A 15,157-nucleotide genomic window follows, 5' to 3' on the forward strand; every position below is an offset into this window, starting at 1 on the left:
ATTCCTGAAATCCCTTTATCTTGAGCCAATAATCTCTCTCAAACACATTGTTTCTGTGTGCTATTAGAAGATTGAACAGCATTAGTATCCAGGAAGATGTTCTTAGGGGTTAGGCTTTCTGATGTTTCTCTTTCCAAAAAGTGACCTCATTCACCAGTTGGGCAATTCATAGGCAAAAGGAGTGGCTGTAACCCCAGAGTGGAAAGGAAAATAGGAAAAGAAACAGTTGACACTTCTAGTTTGTAAAAATGTACATAATCGAGCCACATGCTTGTTACTCTCTTCCCAGCTTTGTTCCCTTTAAATATTTTTGGTTTATAAGAGAACTGGATTATGTTGTGTTTGCCAGAGGAGTAATTGCAACTGCAAAGAATGGAAACAGAGAGAAAGCTTTGAGCAGAGGTTGTGGAACAGCCGGGCCACTGCAGAGGCAGAGTCTCTTGGTTTGTTTTTACTTACTCTGCTGCTTTCTTCCTACAAAACAACTGGCAGTAAATTCAAGAGCTAAGGAAGTTTCTAGTCCCTCGCAAAAAAAATCCTACCATTCTGAGAAGGGATTGTAATGTGATCTGAATCCGTTGTAGGTTGAATGATAAATCTCATCCTTTATTACCTTATGGTGGCACCAGCCACAAATTTAAGCTACATTTGTAGACTGAATTAGGGTTCTGAAGTGGCACTGAGAGCCGATTTGTTTTTCTCCTTGTGAACCAGTATCAGTAAAATCATAAACCAGATTGCTTGAAAGATGCTTGTGTGTATTGAGAGTTTGTCATTGATCTTCAGAATGTATCATACATCTCTCTTTCACAATTTCTTCCAAACTTTGGGTTTGTTTTTTTAAAAAAAAATTAACTTATTTTCATTGAGCTATGCTCTTCCTAAACTTGATCTAGCTGCAGTTTGAAGTAAGAGCCTCGCTCTCTTTTTTCCCTTGGGCATTAAACCTCAATAAGTGTTAGACTATAATATTGGCAACCAGTATACAGAGGAACTTGCATTATCATCAACTGTCATTCTGATCTGACAATACTGTATTATATTCTCAATAGATCCTTTTGTGAGCAAACAGTGAGTGGCATAAATGGCTATGCTGGTCTGACATGGGGAATTTGACTTGTCAGTTAAAGAAGAATAAGGTAAAAATTGTATACATGGCCAAAATATTTAGCCTAAAACTACTTGTGCTTCTCCTGCCTGCAAAAGGAAAAAGAAAGTTAAGAGGAAACAGAGGCATATATTTAACAGATGGAAGAGGCTGCCTGATTGTACTACCTCTGTCAGCACTGTCATCTTCTGATAAATGAAGTGCCCTGCATTTGCTGCACAGCTGTGGATACTGGAGGAGAAACTGGAAATGCATGTTGTTCAGTAGAAAAGCAAAGATTATTTGTGTGAGCTCGTCACTTATCGAGTGACTCCAATATGTGTGGTGGCAGGGCTGCTGGGTAAAGGATTGGGGTTACATTCTTCTGGAGTAGACCTTCTTACAGTCTCTGACCTTCCTCGGCTCGTTGCCAGGAAAGCAGTTCATTTCAGCAGAATAGAGCCTCATGAAAGATACATTCCCAGTCACAAAAGCCTTATTTAATATAGCAGAAATATAACAAATTTACTTGCAGGGCTCAGTTCCTTTAGAGTGACTTAGAAATGGTCTGGATTACATGACAATTTAGTGTACTTAGGAAAAAAAAGTGTCTTTCAATCAACTTTAAATATGGAAAAAATTCTTTTTAGTATGAAATTATCACTACTAGCATGACTGTAATTTTGTGCAGTAAAAAATCTCCATAGATACAGTAATTTACCTGTTATATCACTTTATTGTATCTTTCTTATACCTGACCTTTGTGAGCTGATATTAGTTACATGGTACTTCAGCCTTTCTTACTGTCCCAGAATGTATTTTCCTATCCAGATCTTTTGAGGTCTGTATATCTATTGTAGTATAATGGCATATGGAATAAGACCTCTCTTTTCCATTGGAAGCTTGTATCAGTCTTGTGACCTTACATGAAGTAGAATGTAGATAATAGATGCAAACTCAGCTATAGCATCAGTCAATTAAAATGCTTGCCTTGTTGTAAGGTGTACAGGTGCTTCAGAGACATGCTTTAATTACAGGAGAGTTGTTTCGGAATGGTCTTATATGTGATAGAATAGTGCTTGGAGGTGCAGCACAGATCAGAGCTTTTCTGGTGTAGCTGCAGTGCAGACTCAGTAAAAATTTAAAAAGCCAAGAGAAACGTGAGTGATAAAAAGGAACTGGGGAAAACTCTTTTTCAAGTGGGGAAGCTGTGGCATGTTGGCCAAGGCATTGATTGCATCTGAGCTGGATTCTTAATTTGGCACTTTCACAATAACAGAATAGTTTCTCTTGAGGGAGAGGTACTTTTTGAAGAATAGACTTTAAAACATTGCTTTTTTTTTTTTTTCTGTTCTTTATCAGAAGATGATTTTTAAGCTGTCTCTGTATTTTATCATAACTGGCCAGTCTGGAATTAAAAACACAACTCGGTGATAGAAATTGCTTCTTTTTTTTAACTCTGTAGTACATCCTGTCCAGAAATGTTCTTGGGGATGGCAATGCTTATACGTGGATCGTTAACTAAACATTTGAGGTTCTCTGACCTAACCCACTTTCATAGGATTAAATTAAATAGAAATCACAAAATAACTAACTTTACAGATCTTTTCACCTCAGTCATTTGGTACTTGTATTGGTGGAATTAGACATTACAGTAGACAAGGTGATTTCTTCAGGTAAGGAAAAACTTTGTCATGTCAGGAAAATAACTGCTTTTGAAAGTGAAGGAAGCCAGGAAGACTACAGTGAAGGTGAATCACTTTAAGCATAGGTTGTGTAATGCACTCAGAATTGAAGATCTGGCCTGTGCAAATAAAAAGAACTTGGATAACATCCATGAGACCTCTGCTGCCTGAAAAGCCTAGGTCAGAAATGAAGTACAGTGGTGACAGGATTTTCAGTTCATTAGACTTTGGCTGTTTGATTGAAGACTACAGTTATGGTTGCATGCATCTCTGGGCATTTCTTATTGTCTGCTTAGCAGAGACAAAGTAGAGGAGAAAATTAATCTGTTTCTGTTTTCTCCCTCATCTACTTTACCTTTACCAGAGGATGGGAAGGCAGGCCTGACTGCCTCCCATCTCTGACCACAACAAACAAAAGGTCCCATGCAGATTTTGTACTCGAGCCAACATGTGCAAATTCTGGGGTTAGAAATACCACTAGGGCTTAGCAATATACACTCGGTGAATCCCATTTCCAACACAGAATCTCACCATTCCAATAAGAAGTGTCCCTTTTCACAGGACATAGAACCACAAGCTAGCTTACTGCTAGCTTACTACTAGCTAAGGCACCAGCAAGGTGTCTGAGAATTCAGGACTTGGGGGAATTAGTATACAGTGTTATTGACATCAGAGGTGTAAGTGCCAGTGTTAGCATGGAATTAAAGCCAGGCAGCAGGCAACATACCCCCAGCAGGTTCGAAAGACCCTTTTGCACCACAGCATCTTCTGTAGCATTGCTCATTGTTATTGTCATCTGTGCCTTCAGGGCTCTCAGCCTTATCCTCAGCTTTTGAAATACCTGTTTCTGAAGACGAGCTGTGAGCTAATGAATGATTTTTTTTTTTTTTTTTCCACAACAGCTTAAAAATCTTGGAGAAAGTAAAGTGGTGCAGTGTTTGCCTGTGGAGCTGCAATGCTGATAGGCTGCAGCACACCTGCAGCTGTACAGTACCCGCACAGCAGCTTCCTTTACTCACCCTCCTGGCCTTTGCTAGTAAGACAGACTCATTTTACTTCCTGTACCCCAACTTTAAGTAAGCTTGCTGTCTGTATTTAAATAGATTGAGGAATGGAAGCATTCCAGTTGTGTTAGCTTTGTTTTGGTTTTTTCCTTGTTTTTCTTTTTTCCTTGCTTTTCTTTTTAAAGGCTATTTTTTCTTACATATTTCAATGAGAACCTGTGACTGTTTCCTCAGCTGACTTAACTCATCATCACTCCACTGGCTTTTGTGGAGCTATACCAGCAGAAGGTAGCTAAGTGCATGGCTGGGTCACCCACTGTACAGGGAAGGGAAAAAGGAAGGTGATTTGTAGGCTGTGTGAATGGTCTGTGATCACACTTACCTAATTTTTGTATTAAAAAATGGTATTATGACAAAATCTTGATTCAAAATGAGGGAACTGTAATAACCTGGGAAAGCAAAAGCCTTCTGCCACTGCCTACATATGCATTAACGCAAATGCCAACTGCCTCATGGAGAACTGAAGTGGCACTCATGCTTACTTTTGCTGTTGCCAAAGGGGCAGGTTTCTGGGACTAGCCATCAGGTGGGAATTAAAGGGTTTAGGGTTTTTGGTTATCCTGATGTCCTGATGACAGCTTACTTTTTTTTTTTTGGTCTTAACTCCTGGAGTTACTCACTGCAGAAGGTATTTTCCTGGGAATCATGTAACTAAGTAAATGTTTAACTCCACTCTTACAAATACTGCTTAATAAGATGGAGCGTTAATTCCAGATGTCTGGATGTGTGCAGAAAAATCTAAAAGCTTCAAAAAGTAGGAGCAGAGTTGCTTCTTTTCCTTTCATACTTGTTTTGCAAAGCTGTGCCTCAAGATTGTCACTGTCTTGAGCTATTCTGATAAAATCCTTTAACAAACCAGCAGCTATTGGAAGTAGAACTAGTTGGAGGGGAAATTGGAGATTACCACAGTTAAAAAGGCATAGCTGAAAAGTGAAAGCTTAGGCATACACTCATCAATCTTGCTGTGATGTCTTAATGTGTTGGTCCAACTCATATTTCCCGAAATTCCTGTTCTACCTCTTTGCCAGAAGTTCCCAAACTACTTTTTAATGAGCAGGAGGAAAAAAGCAGGTGCCTGCTTCTTGCTCCCAAGGAAACTTCGAGTGCGTTGGATTAGACCCATCACATGGGGCTTAGCAGCTGAGCACCAGCTTTGCCCTTGGTGGTGCGTTGGTGCATCCCTCCTGCAGTGTGCTGTGGGCTGGGAAGGGCTGGTGGGGAGCTGGCACATAGCAGAGGGAAGCTGGCAGTGCTTTGGGACACCACTGTGTGTCACAGCCTGCTTTTAAGCATTTCCTTTAAAAAAATGCGGCAGTAAAGAAATATGGTGCACTTGGTATTGCTGCCTTCCCTTTTAATGGGAGTAGCTTTTGGTATCATTTGCCATATGGAAAGTGTTTAGTCTGTTCTTAACCATAATTATTCTTTTATACAGTCTTGGCCCTTTAAGCTCCTTCTGATGTTCTTGCCAGGTAATGTAAAGTACTTTTATGGGAAGTTTTGTTTATAAAATTAATATTCTTGCAGAGAGTGCGTTTTTAAGGCCAAGAAATAAAGTTTTCAGGATGGTTGCACTTTCTTATAATATTACATGCGCTGCATTACCTTGAACAATTCATAGGCACTGTATAGTGATTTCTTATTTTAAAATATGACCATTGCAAGTAATTTCTTTGCTTTTCTATACAGAAAAATACGTACTTCTATGATGCTGAGAGACTGAGTACCGAAATTTGTGATTTCCTTTGTGCTTAGTTTTGAAACACCAGTTAGTAGCTGCTATCTCTCTTATTTTTGCTCAATTTTTAAATAAATCTGAGAGACAGTAAAATTAGACTTCATTTTCTTAGAGAAGAAGCAATGGTCCATGCATTTGCATTGAGTTTGGAGGAGGTTTACACTATTTTGTCAGCTGGTGAATTGGAATCAATACTTCAGTAGTCAGCTGTCACTTTAGAAATCAAATTTGCTTGTGATGTACTGAAACAATGTTACAGTTTTCTTTATTAATAGTCCTTTATAGTAGTTTAGGAACTTTCACTTCAGGGTCTCAAACCATTTTAATGAAGTCGAAGGAAAAATTCTACCTCCTTTTCTTGCAGATGGAAAAATCATAAAATAGCGATCAACTGCCAGGGTAGAGAACCTATATGCATTTTTAACATGCACAGGGACCATTTCTGGCCCTGCAGCCGTGCTATGTAGTTGCCTGTGTCCATGTTACTAACCTCTTACACCCATCAGACCAGGGATCTGCACTCCAGACTGTTTCTTGTGAGTTAGCTTGAGGCAGGTACCATTCTTAAGCATTGCTTGGCTGGGCAATAGGGACAGAAGGGGAGAGCTGTGAGATTTTGAGGTGTATAACGCAACATTTGCATGGCTGAAAATGGTATTATTGCTGCCTTTGTTTTCTTTGTTTTGCTGATGTGCTGTTGTCAATGGGAGAGACCAAGCAACTTGAGCCCAATGGGCAGCAGCTGTTGTATGGGAGCTCATTCCTAATGCGGTGTCCCGAAGAGTTCCCAGGGAAATGCTGTGGGAAAGAGCTGGTTAATGGAGCTGTGCTGGCTTTTCCTCCTGAGGGTCTGGCCCAGGAGCTATAATTGCAAGAGAATTTTCCTTTGCAGCTGAGCTGAACAACACAGTAGAGATAAATGGGAACCATAATTCTGGGCCATTCCACATGGGCCATCTCAGAGCCCACAACAAACCAAGATTTCTATTAGGAGGCATGATTTGTGACATTTCATAATGATATTTTCATCTGTTTTGAAAATAGTCAAAAATAGAATTTTGCTGTGGGAACACACTAATTTTATAGTCTCTTTTTTTTCTTTAGGCTGGAAAGAACAGGAGCTTTTTAGATCACAATATATCAAAGTGAGTGGTGATAACAAAATATTTGTTAGGATAAAACTGTTGTATTTGATTGGATATTAATAATCTTTTCTGTGTGCTGTGGATATGGTTTCCAAGTAATTTTTTCACCAGGAAATATGTAGCTGGTGTTGAAAATTAAGTGACATTTTAGATGATAATATATTCTCTTTGAAGTAATAAAGATGGATGAGTCTTTTCATTATGACCACTGGGATCTGAATGAGAAATATTTTGAGGATTGACAAACAGCAGCAGTTAGGCCTGCAGCCAGTGATAACTTGCAATCCCTATTTTCACTGAAGTTTTCATTACCTGTGGCATGGATTGATCCTGATCTTAGACAACATTTACTAAAAAACTGCTCATGTTGCAAGTAACAGCAGAACAGCACTGACTGTACCGGGAATAACTTGCGCTCATGTTCAGTTGCTTGGACATACTCGGTGTTTGTAATTTTCTGTGAATAAGTCTCTCATGCTCATACGGGACGGTGACACTTGCTCAGTGAGCAAGTAAGGTAAGGCATAGAAGCCGGCAATGTTTTGCTTCGGAGACTAGATAGCCTTTTTCGAACCTTTGCCCTGCAGCTGACAGAATCCCTTTGCTTGCTTGGGATGCTCAGGTTTAAACAGTACCTGTTTTGTTAGGTAGCTATCCTGCTTCTAGGAACAAAAAACTATGTGCAGCCTTGAGGTTGGCATCTCTCTTTCACAAAGATTTAGCAAGTTGAGTTCCAGCATTGCCTGATCATTTCTTAAAATGCACCACCCTCTATAGGGCTTTGTGAAACACTAGTAGAATTGTGCATAACCCAGCACCTTGCACTGCTAATGTGTGCTGTGGTAGGGCCCACTGCTGCTGTCTTCCCCAAAACTGTTGAATTGTAGGGTGTAATTGTAGCCCAGTCTGCATTACACTAGGCATGTGTCTCTTCCCTTTTTTTCCTTTTTTCTTTCTTTGACACTGGTTTAGCCATTAAAATCAACTCTTGCCATGTTTCCACGTGTCTGCCCAGACCTTTTGGGTTGGTCTGTCCTTTCCAGAGCCTTTCTATAAAAGTCCTCTTTTAAAGGAAATACAAGCTTTTTTCCCTTACTCTCCTTGCTTTCTTTCTCCCCCCATTGCCTCCTTTCATAGCTTATATCTCTTTATTTTCATTAATTTAAAGCATTACACAAATGTCTATGCAACGTATTTGTGTATCATTATTTTTATAGATTTGCATTAATTTGTGAAGCTTCATTCTTCCCCATACATTTACTTGATTGTGGTCCAGTTTTCCTTTCAAGTGAATTTATTTGGAAGCAGTTTCACTGGCACAATTATCCTACTGTTTCCTTACATGCCTTACACATGTGATGAACAGACAGTTTCCCTATGGTTCCTTAAGACAGAGAGCTCAAAAATTCCATCATAATGAGCTCTGTGATGTGATAAACAAGAAAATGTTAATAAAAAACTTGGAAGAGGAAATCCAAATATATTTCTTCCTCTTCGTTAAGGTAACGCTGGTTAATCTTTTTTGGCAGGATGTTGATAATCGATGCTGGCTGCTGTGCTTCTTACAGAGTATTTAATGTATTTACGGTGGGACCATCCTGGGCAGAAAGGGCAAGAACAAGTTATCCCCATTCCCAAAGCACTGCCCTAAGCAATCAGAGTTGTGTATTGAAGGAACTTTAGTTCTGAAGAACAGGGCTTTTTGTTCCTTGTGTTGAGTACTATGGCATGTGATCCAAAGTGTCATTGAACTCCAAAAACCTAACAGGTTTGGAGTAGTGGAAGATTTTTGCTGTAGTTGCTCATGCTTTACAGTTTGAGATTGCTGCTGATTCAGCATTAACCATTTCCTCAGAGTTTAAGACTCTTTTCATTATTCTTCTTCCATTTGGTTTTCTTTAAAATTGTATATATTAAAAAAAAAGAAGCAGCAGCAATTTCATTGGTCCCAAGATATAAATGTAAATTTCTTGCCACTATTGTTCATAGTTCTTCATAAATTATACACTGGAGCCCTTTGCGAATGGGTAGAATAGCTCTTATTAAACATGCAACAAATGCAGAAGGCTCAGTGTGGAAATGAAAAGTCATTTGCATTACTTTGAGGAGTTACTGAGCTCCAGCAGCCTTGTTTCATAGGTAAAAAGAAGGCCCAGAGAGGCTGCTAAACTGCAAAGCAGCATCTCAAATTCTTACTCAAGAAGTAACGTAAGGTCTGAGGAAATCCTTCATGATCATAATATCCCCTTGCCCCGCATTTTTATTGATCTGCTGTACAAACACTTTTAAAACAAAGTAGATTTCCAAAATACAGAAGGTCAATGCAGCAGAAAATTGACTTCAAGTCAATGTTAAGTTGGACTGAGGAAAACTCTGAATTTCAATTCAGAGGGAGAAAGAACCATTAGCTGGCAGATTTTGTTGCTTGACATTTTGAAGCTTGCAACACTGAAATGAGTTTGCATTTTCCTGTCCCTGTTTTGGGGGTTTCCTCTCTCTTCCCTGGACAAGTGGGTCAATACAGATTGCATGCTTCATTTCTGTTACTCCCCCCTCCTCATCAGAGAGCTCTTCATAACTTTCATTTTGTAAATTATGCTGGCTTGGTGCACTTGTTTGACCTTTTCAATATTCTGTAATTTGGCTGCAATTCCTGTTCCTTCCTGTTTTACATTCTCACTAGCCTCTGGAAAAGGTATGGAATGCCCATTTGCTCAAAGTATAAAATACTGCAAGGGTCAAAGCAGCATAGTATAAAACTGTATTTCACTGAATGTGTTAATAGTTTGAAGGGAAGCTGGGGGAATATGAAGTGTTCTACTTGTAACCCTCCAGATCAGGTATTATCATGCAGATTTCCTGTTTTTTCTTCAAAGCACATCACCTTATTGCATAAAATTTCTTAGCTTAGCTATGGTATTGCAATATGTTGCATTCCAGAGGCCTTCATTAGAAGATTCTTCAGTGGTTTGGGGTACTTTGAATTCCTCTTGACATGGATGTTCTTGCAGACCATTGTAGTTTTTGATGTATTAAATTGAAAACCAATGTGGTTTGAATTTGGTTTTGTTTTAGTTTTGATTTTCTTTAAACTGTTCTATTTCTAGACATACGTGACTTAGTCTGAGGTATTAAAATGGTGCCAGTAACAACAGCATCATCATAACAAACTCAGAGCCCTGTGACATGAGACAGGGTGTTGGTTTGGTTTTGGTTTGGTTTCTTTTCCCATTTTGCTCTTCTGGAGCACTCAAAAATATTTGTGGACCATTTCTGGTTCCTAAGTGTATGTCCTTGAGCCGCCTTTCGTTAGTTATGATGAAGATAAGGTCTTAATATGTCACATTTGTTTTATTGTTATGTGTGATGCCTCACTCATTTTCTGTTGGAAAGTTGTAAATAGTGTTTAAAGTCATTTTATTTGAAATCAGAAGAACACACAGCCCTTTTCACCCCTGTCTTTTGTAACTGTAATATTGAACAGTTATGTTGTTTATGTGAAGTTTCTTCAAAACTTCAAAGATCATTAAAATGAAGCTCTCCTCACTTAAGAAAAAAAAATAAAAACAAAAATGTCATGTAATCTTTTTTCAACAGACCTGTACACTATTTGTGCTGCATAACATATAAGGAGGGTACATACGATGTATATTCTTCATACTGCCTCCTCCACAGAGCTGAAGTTTTGCGTGTGCTTGCTGAGGTGGTTGTGTTGGAGATGAAGGAATGTGATGCTGCCTGGAGTGGAAACATTCAAGTTGGCTTGATGCCATTCTACCTATCAATAGAGATAACAGTTTTGAATGAAAACAGACAGAGAAATGCTAAGGTGGAAATTCTATAGTATGTAAATAATACTTGATCAATAGTTGCATCTCAAGCATGAAGCGATTCTGATTTAGGAACAGTGGGTGGTGTCTGAATGTGGTCTTTATATTGGTTCTCAAAGAACCTGTATTCCTAGTGCTACTCTGGTCTAATAAGAATAGATGAAATGTTTGCCATTTAGAGTGGAGGAGAAAAAAAAGCAGGAAACACTTTAATGTTCACGAAATGGCCTCTAACCCATCCTTGATGCATATGGTGTTTTTATTTAACGTGTGAGAACTTAAATGCTGTAGCAGCAAGCACTGCAGAAATTCTAAATGTGAGCAGCTCATCTGCACTTACCATGAGCTTCCAAATAGATTATGTGCATGTTTACTGCTATTTTGTAGCAGTGTTAGTCTGTCAGAGCATTTTTGTCCTAAAGCTTAATTTATGTGATAGTTGCATTTCCTTCTGCATTTCAAGAATTAATATAACTGCCTCTGGGCACATGGAATGAGTTTGTGGTGGACAATTGCACTCAATTAAAATGTTGTTTATTAAAAGGCATGTATTGCGCCAGGGATAGAAGTAACTCTTGCAATTAACTTCTATAAGCTGTGATTGCACAAAATTATACATTATGACCTTCTCCACAAGTGATACTACTTTCTGTGGGAATACAGGCAAAAAGCAGCTTAGAAAGATTCTTGGGCTGTGTTGTCCAGGTGTTGTCCTGGATCATTTAAGGACAGTTTGGATTCGTGTCAGTTTTGCTGTATAGTGAGTCTGTGCGAGCACTCAGTTGATCAGAAATATTCCACAGTTTTTAATCAACTTGAAGGGACTACAGATCATGTTTACTACTTCAACAGTGCTGAACACAGTCAGTATTTGTATGAACCTTTACGTTCAACTGCTTATGGAAGACAGCTCAGCTATACCAGTCCTATGTGGGAAAAGGGGCACATCCCATCCCTGGCTTGCTCCAGGCTGCTTACCTGTCCAGGGACAGAGACAGGACTTGAGGTCAGAGCCTCTGAATCACCACCCTTCACCTTACTTTTCCTGTCAATATGGGAGAACTATTTTTGTTACAGAATTAAAATAGAACTCCTCTCTTCACTGGAAGGCAAATGAGAGAATGCTTCTGAGCTGGTAGAGCAGGGATTTATGGCTGGGTCTTTCTCATCCCTCACGTCCACCCTAACCTTTTGACTGTTTGGGCTGTAGAATATTTGAGCCTCCTTCATTTTGATTTTTTTTTTTTGAGTAGAAATCCTTACCTGAACTGGAAAAACCTCCCCAGTACTATCACTGAATATGTGTGGTTTTTGCAGGGTAGGGGGAAGTCTTGAAAAGCAATTGGGTTTCCAGCAAATCACTGTTTTCTGCCAAAAGAAAATGCTTGTTTGAAAATGGAGACCAACATCCTGTGCTGCTTTGAACATACTAGTGTTTGTAAGTCTACACCTGAGTTGAGAGCTTAATTTTTTGCTTCCAGAGTTTAAATCGTCAAAACTCTGTTTGAAGGGAGTGTTCAGTTCTCTCTGTGGAGAAAAAATAAATAGTGTGTTCCAGGAAAGCTTTCAAATTAAGCTGATGTTCTGCAGTCTTCTAGAGAACAGTACTGTTTCACCCCCAGAAAGCATCCACAGTTCCCTTTTGATAATATGTAGTTGAATCTGACTGGGGTTCTCTCTGACCACACTTGCATCCTTACTATGTGTGCTCTCCATGAACTTTCTGGCAATGTTTTTGCTTGCACAACTCATTTCAGAATGTGGATTTTAAGCATTTCTGAATTTTAAGCAGTATGGTACATTTTATCGTATTTTGGGTACTATTTGTAATATTTTGCTAATTCATGGCAAGCTAAGGCATTGTCTCTCTCTTTGTCCGGGCAAGGAGATTTTAATTTGTAATCTACATGAAACACGAAATGTTCAGAAAGTAATCACCAGCTTCATCAAGGGAGCAGTTATAATTTCTTCCTTTTTTAGGTGATATAACATAATAATAAAAAAAATCCAATATTATAGCTATTGCCTTGTTAGGGTGCAGAGTGTCTTTGTCTTTACAGGAACATTACTCAAAATCCAAGAGTAAAAATCTCATTTGGATGTTTACCCTGTGATGTCTTCTTGTAACTGGGGGTGGTGAGTGGGGAAGCGCACACATAACACAACTACATGTAGAAGAAAATGGGAATAAAAAAGGAAAATTAGATTTTTATCCTCCAAGAAAATAAGAAACTCAGCTGGAAAAACTTTGTGAGGAGCAAAGACATTTCTCATACCTCCAAGTATTTCAAGATAGTGTAAATACCCACAGTTCAGTTAAAGACAGGTTTTCTAGCAGATAAAACATCAAAAGTACTGCAAATCATGCTTGTGAGTTGCAGGTGGTGGGTTTAGGGATAAAGCTTCCTTATCCTTTCATTATTCTGAACTTACAGTAATCCTCTCTTTGCAGTTCTCCAAATGTGTAATTGATCAGAAGAAATAGTAAGTACCAGGTGCTGTGCTTACAGAGTTTAGCCTCATCACAAGAACAGATCAAAACAGCATTTGAGCGTTGAGCAGTAGTATTTAGTTAGACTAGTTAGATGTTCCTGGTGACCCTTCAATACTGATCGTTGACTCCTGCGTTTCACTGCAGAGCTTAAAAACCTTTTGCTATTGCAACTTCCTTTGGAAGGAAAAATAAATTCAAAAGCTTGAGGAATTTTAAGCAATGTTTAATTTTCCTCCCAGTCTCCTTCCTTCCTTCCTTCCTATCTCTCTGCTTGAGGTACCACTCCTGGATAAAATAGGCTGTATTTAAAATTTCCTCAGGATATGCTTTACTCAAGTGAGTAAATAGTGGGTATGAAAATCTGGTTCAACTAATGGTTTGTATCCCAGGGCTCCCAGTGATGGGTTGGTTTCAGGCTACTGTGGAGTGCTACATTAAACTTACCAGTTACATGGGGATTACACAGTTTTTATTGAGAACATAAATTGCAGATGCTGCAGTTACATGGGCTGTGTTTTCATTCTTGGTGGTGATGAAAGAAGATAGCTTATACTCACGCATCCTAAGGACACCATGTAATGTTAACATCTATATTCATCTGGCTGGCCAAAAGAAGGTCAGCCGTGTTAAGTGAACTCTTAGAAGGCATATTTCAGAGAAGAAGGCAGTTTTTGAGGAGGTTTTTTAAAGCTGCATCAGCAACCCATTCAGCCTTAAACAGCTCAGGCCTATGATACAGTTGAGATGTGACTAATCTTGCATGTTATAAATCAGACCTTGAAAATCAAAAGATTGCTTTGTTTCTTGAGCATGTTTGTATTTTTCTCTGCAGTGATATGGGCTATGAGGTTTTACTTTTTGGTAAAAGATAAAACTCCTCTCATGGCATGTGTAAATAAAATCCAATCTATTGTACCTCTGATCAAAAGAATTGAACTTTGCATCCTTAATAGGTTAGCTGGGAGCACTGGCCTGAGGCAGTTGTTCTTGTACGTATTTGTAACATCAGTGAGCCTTGTCAGACCTGTAGTAGAAATATTCTATCTGGGCTGTTAAAGTAAGCATGTAGATGTTATCACAGCATCCCGGTCAAGCTAACTTACGGAATGTATATTTCTTCTACATTTCTGCATAGCAACTGTCAGATTTGACAGTTTATATTCTTTTTGAATGCAGTTAACTTCCCATGCTGTAAAGGCTTATCAGTTATGCTACCTCCTGAACCCATGCTCTGCTCTCTGAGAAGACCTTTGGGTAAATTTCTGACAATTTAACAACATTCTGGTTTGAACTGCTTATCCTAATTCAAAGCCTACAGGTTGCTGAATGATGGGGCACTACCATTTTCTTCATAAGCACAACTACTTGACATAAAAGGGAAATAAAAGTGAAGAGGATGCCAAATGACTTCCATGCAGTTGTGGTGGGTACACTACACAAATTAACATTGTACCATGCATCAGCAAACTATGCTTCTAAAATAAAAATATACTTCAAAAATAATAATAATAATCACAGGGATCTGATAGAAGTGGGTGAGGGTGAGAAAAAATTGTCTTGAAAAATTTTTAAGAATTTTAAACTTCTCTCTGTCAGGATGAATATGAGACTTTAAGAACAAAATAAAACAACCACTCACAGAAGAACATGTTCTTCTGGACAATGCCTGTGAATTGGTGATTAAGGGCTTGCCAGGAAAATGGCTAATGCATTTTTAGCTCTGCTTTAAATCAGAAACAGAAGAGATTTGAAGATCTGTCTCTCCAAACTGCCTGCAATACCAGGTTAGCTTGAATAGTGAAAATTGCGTCCTTTACCTGGAAACACTTTTCCAAAGAGATTTTGTTACAGCTAATACATTTGGACAAAAAAAAAAAAAAAAGCTTTTAAAAATCATTTGTCAAGAACTCTCAATCATATTGAAATTTAGTAGTGGTTTTGTCAGAAACTTTTAACTATGAGATATGATAACATAGAAATCCCCTTTTGAAGGGTGGTCAAGGAATAAATGTTATTTCAGTTTTAACAGAAAATTTAAAAAAATATCTATGCTATCTTATTTATTATAATTTATCTGGTGTTGAGAGCTCCATCTTTGTAACAAAAGACCAAGC

At 38.6% G+C, this 15,157-nt stretch overlaps 1 long non-coding RNA gene across 2 annotated transcripts in view; it reads left to right on the top strand.

The window, feature by feature from the left end:
• LOC133265214 (uncharacterized) overlaps positions 1-10,265 on the top strand; it is a 77,888-nt gene extending 67,623 nt beyond the window's left edge. Inside the window, exon 3 of one of the 2 annotated variants that reach the window (XR_009741891.1) lies at positions 9,827-10,265. This is a non-coding gene — a long non-coding RNA (uncharacterized LOC133265214). Of the gene's footprint in view, positions 1-1,206; positions 3,041-9,826 lie in introns of those variants that run through there. The other variant, XR_009741890.1, reaches the window with a different exon arrangement.
• Positions 10,266-15,157: the final 4,892 nt, after the last annotated feature.

This window comes from Pezoporus flaviventris, unplaced genomic scaffold (genome assembly GCF_033815535.1).
Source record: "Pezoporus flaviventris isolate CSIRO_AGI_PZ_B2104156 unplaced genomic scaffold, CSIRO_AGI_Pfla_v1 ptg000005l, whole genome shotgun sequence".
NCBI lineage: Eukaryota > Metazoa > Chordata > Aves > Psittaciformes > Psittacidae > Pezoporus > Pezoporus flaviventris.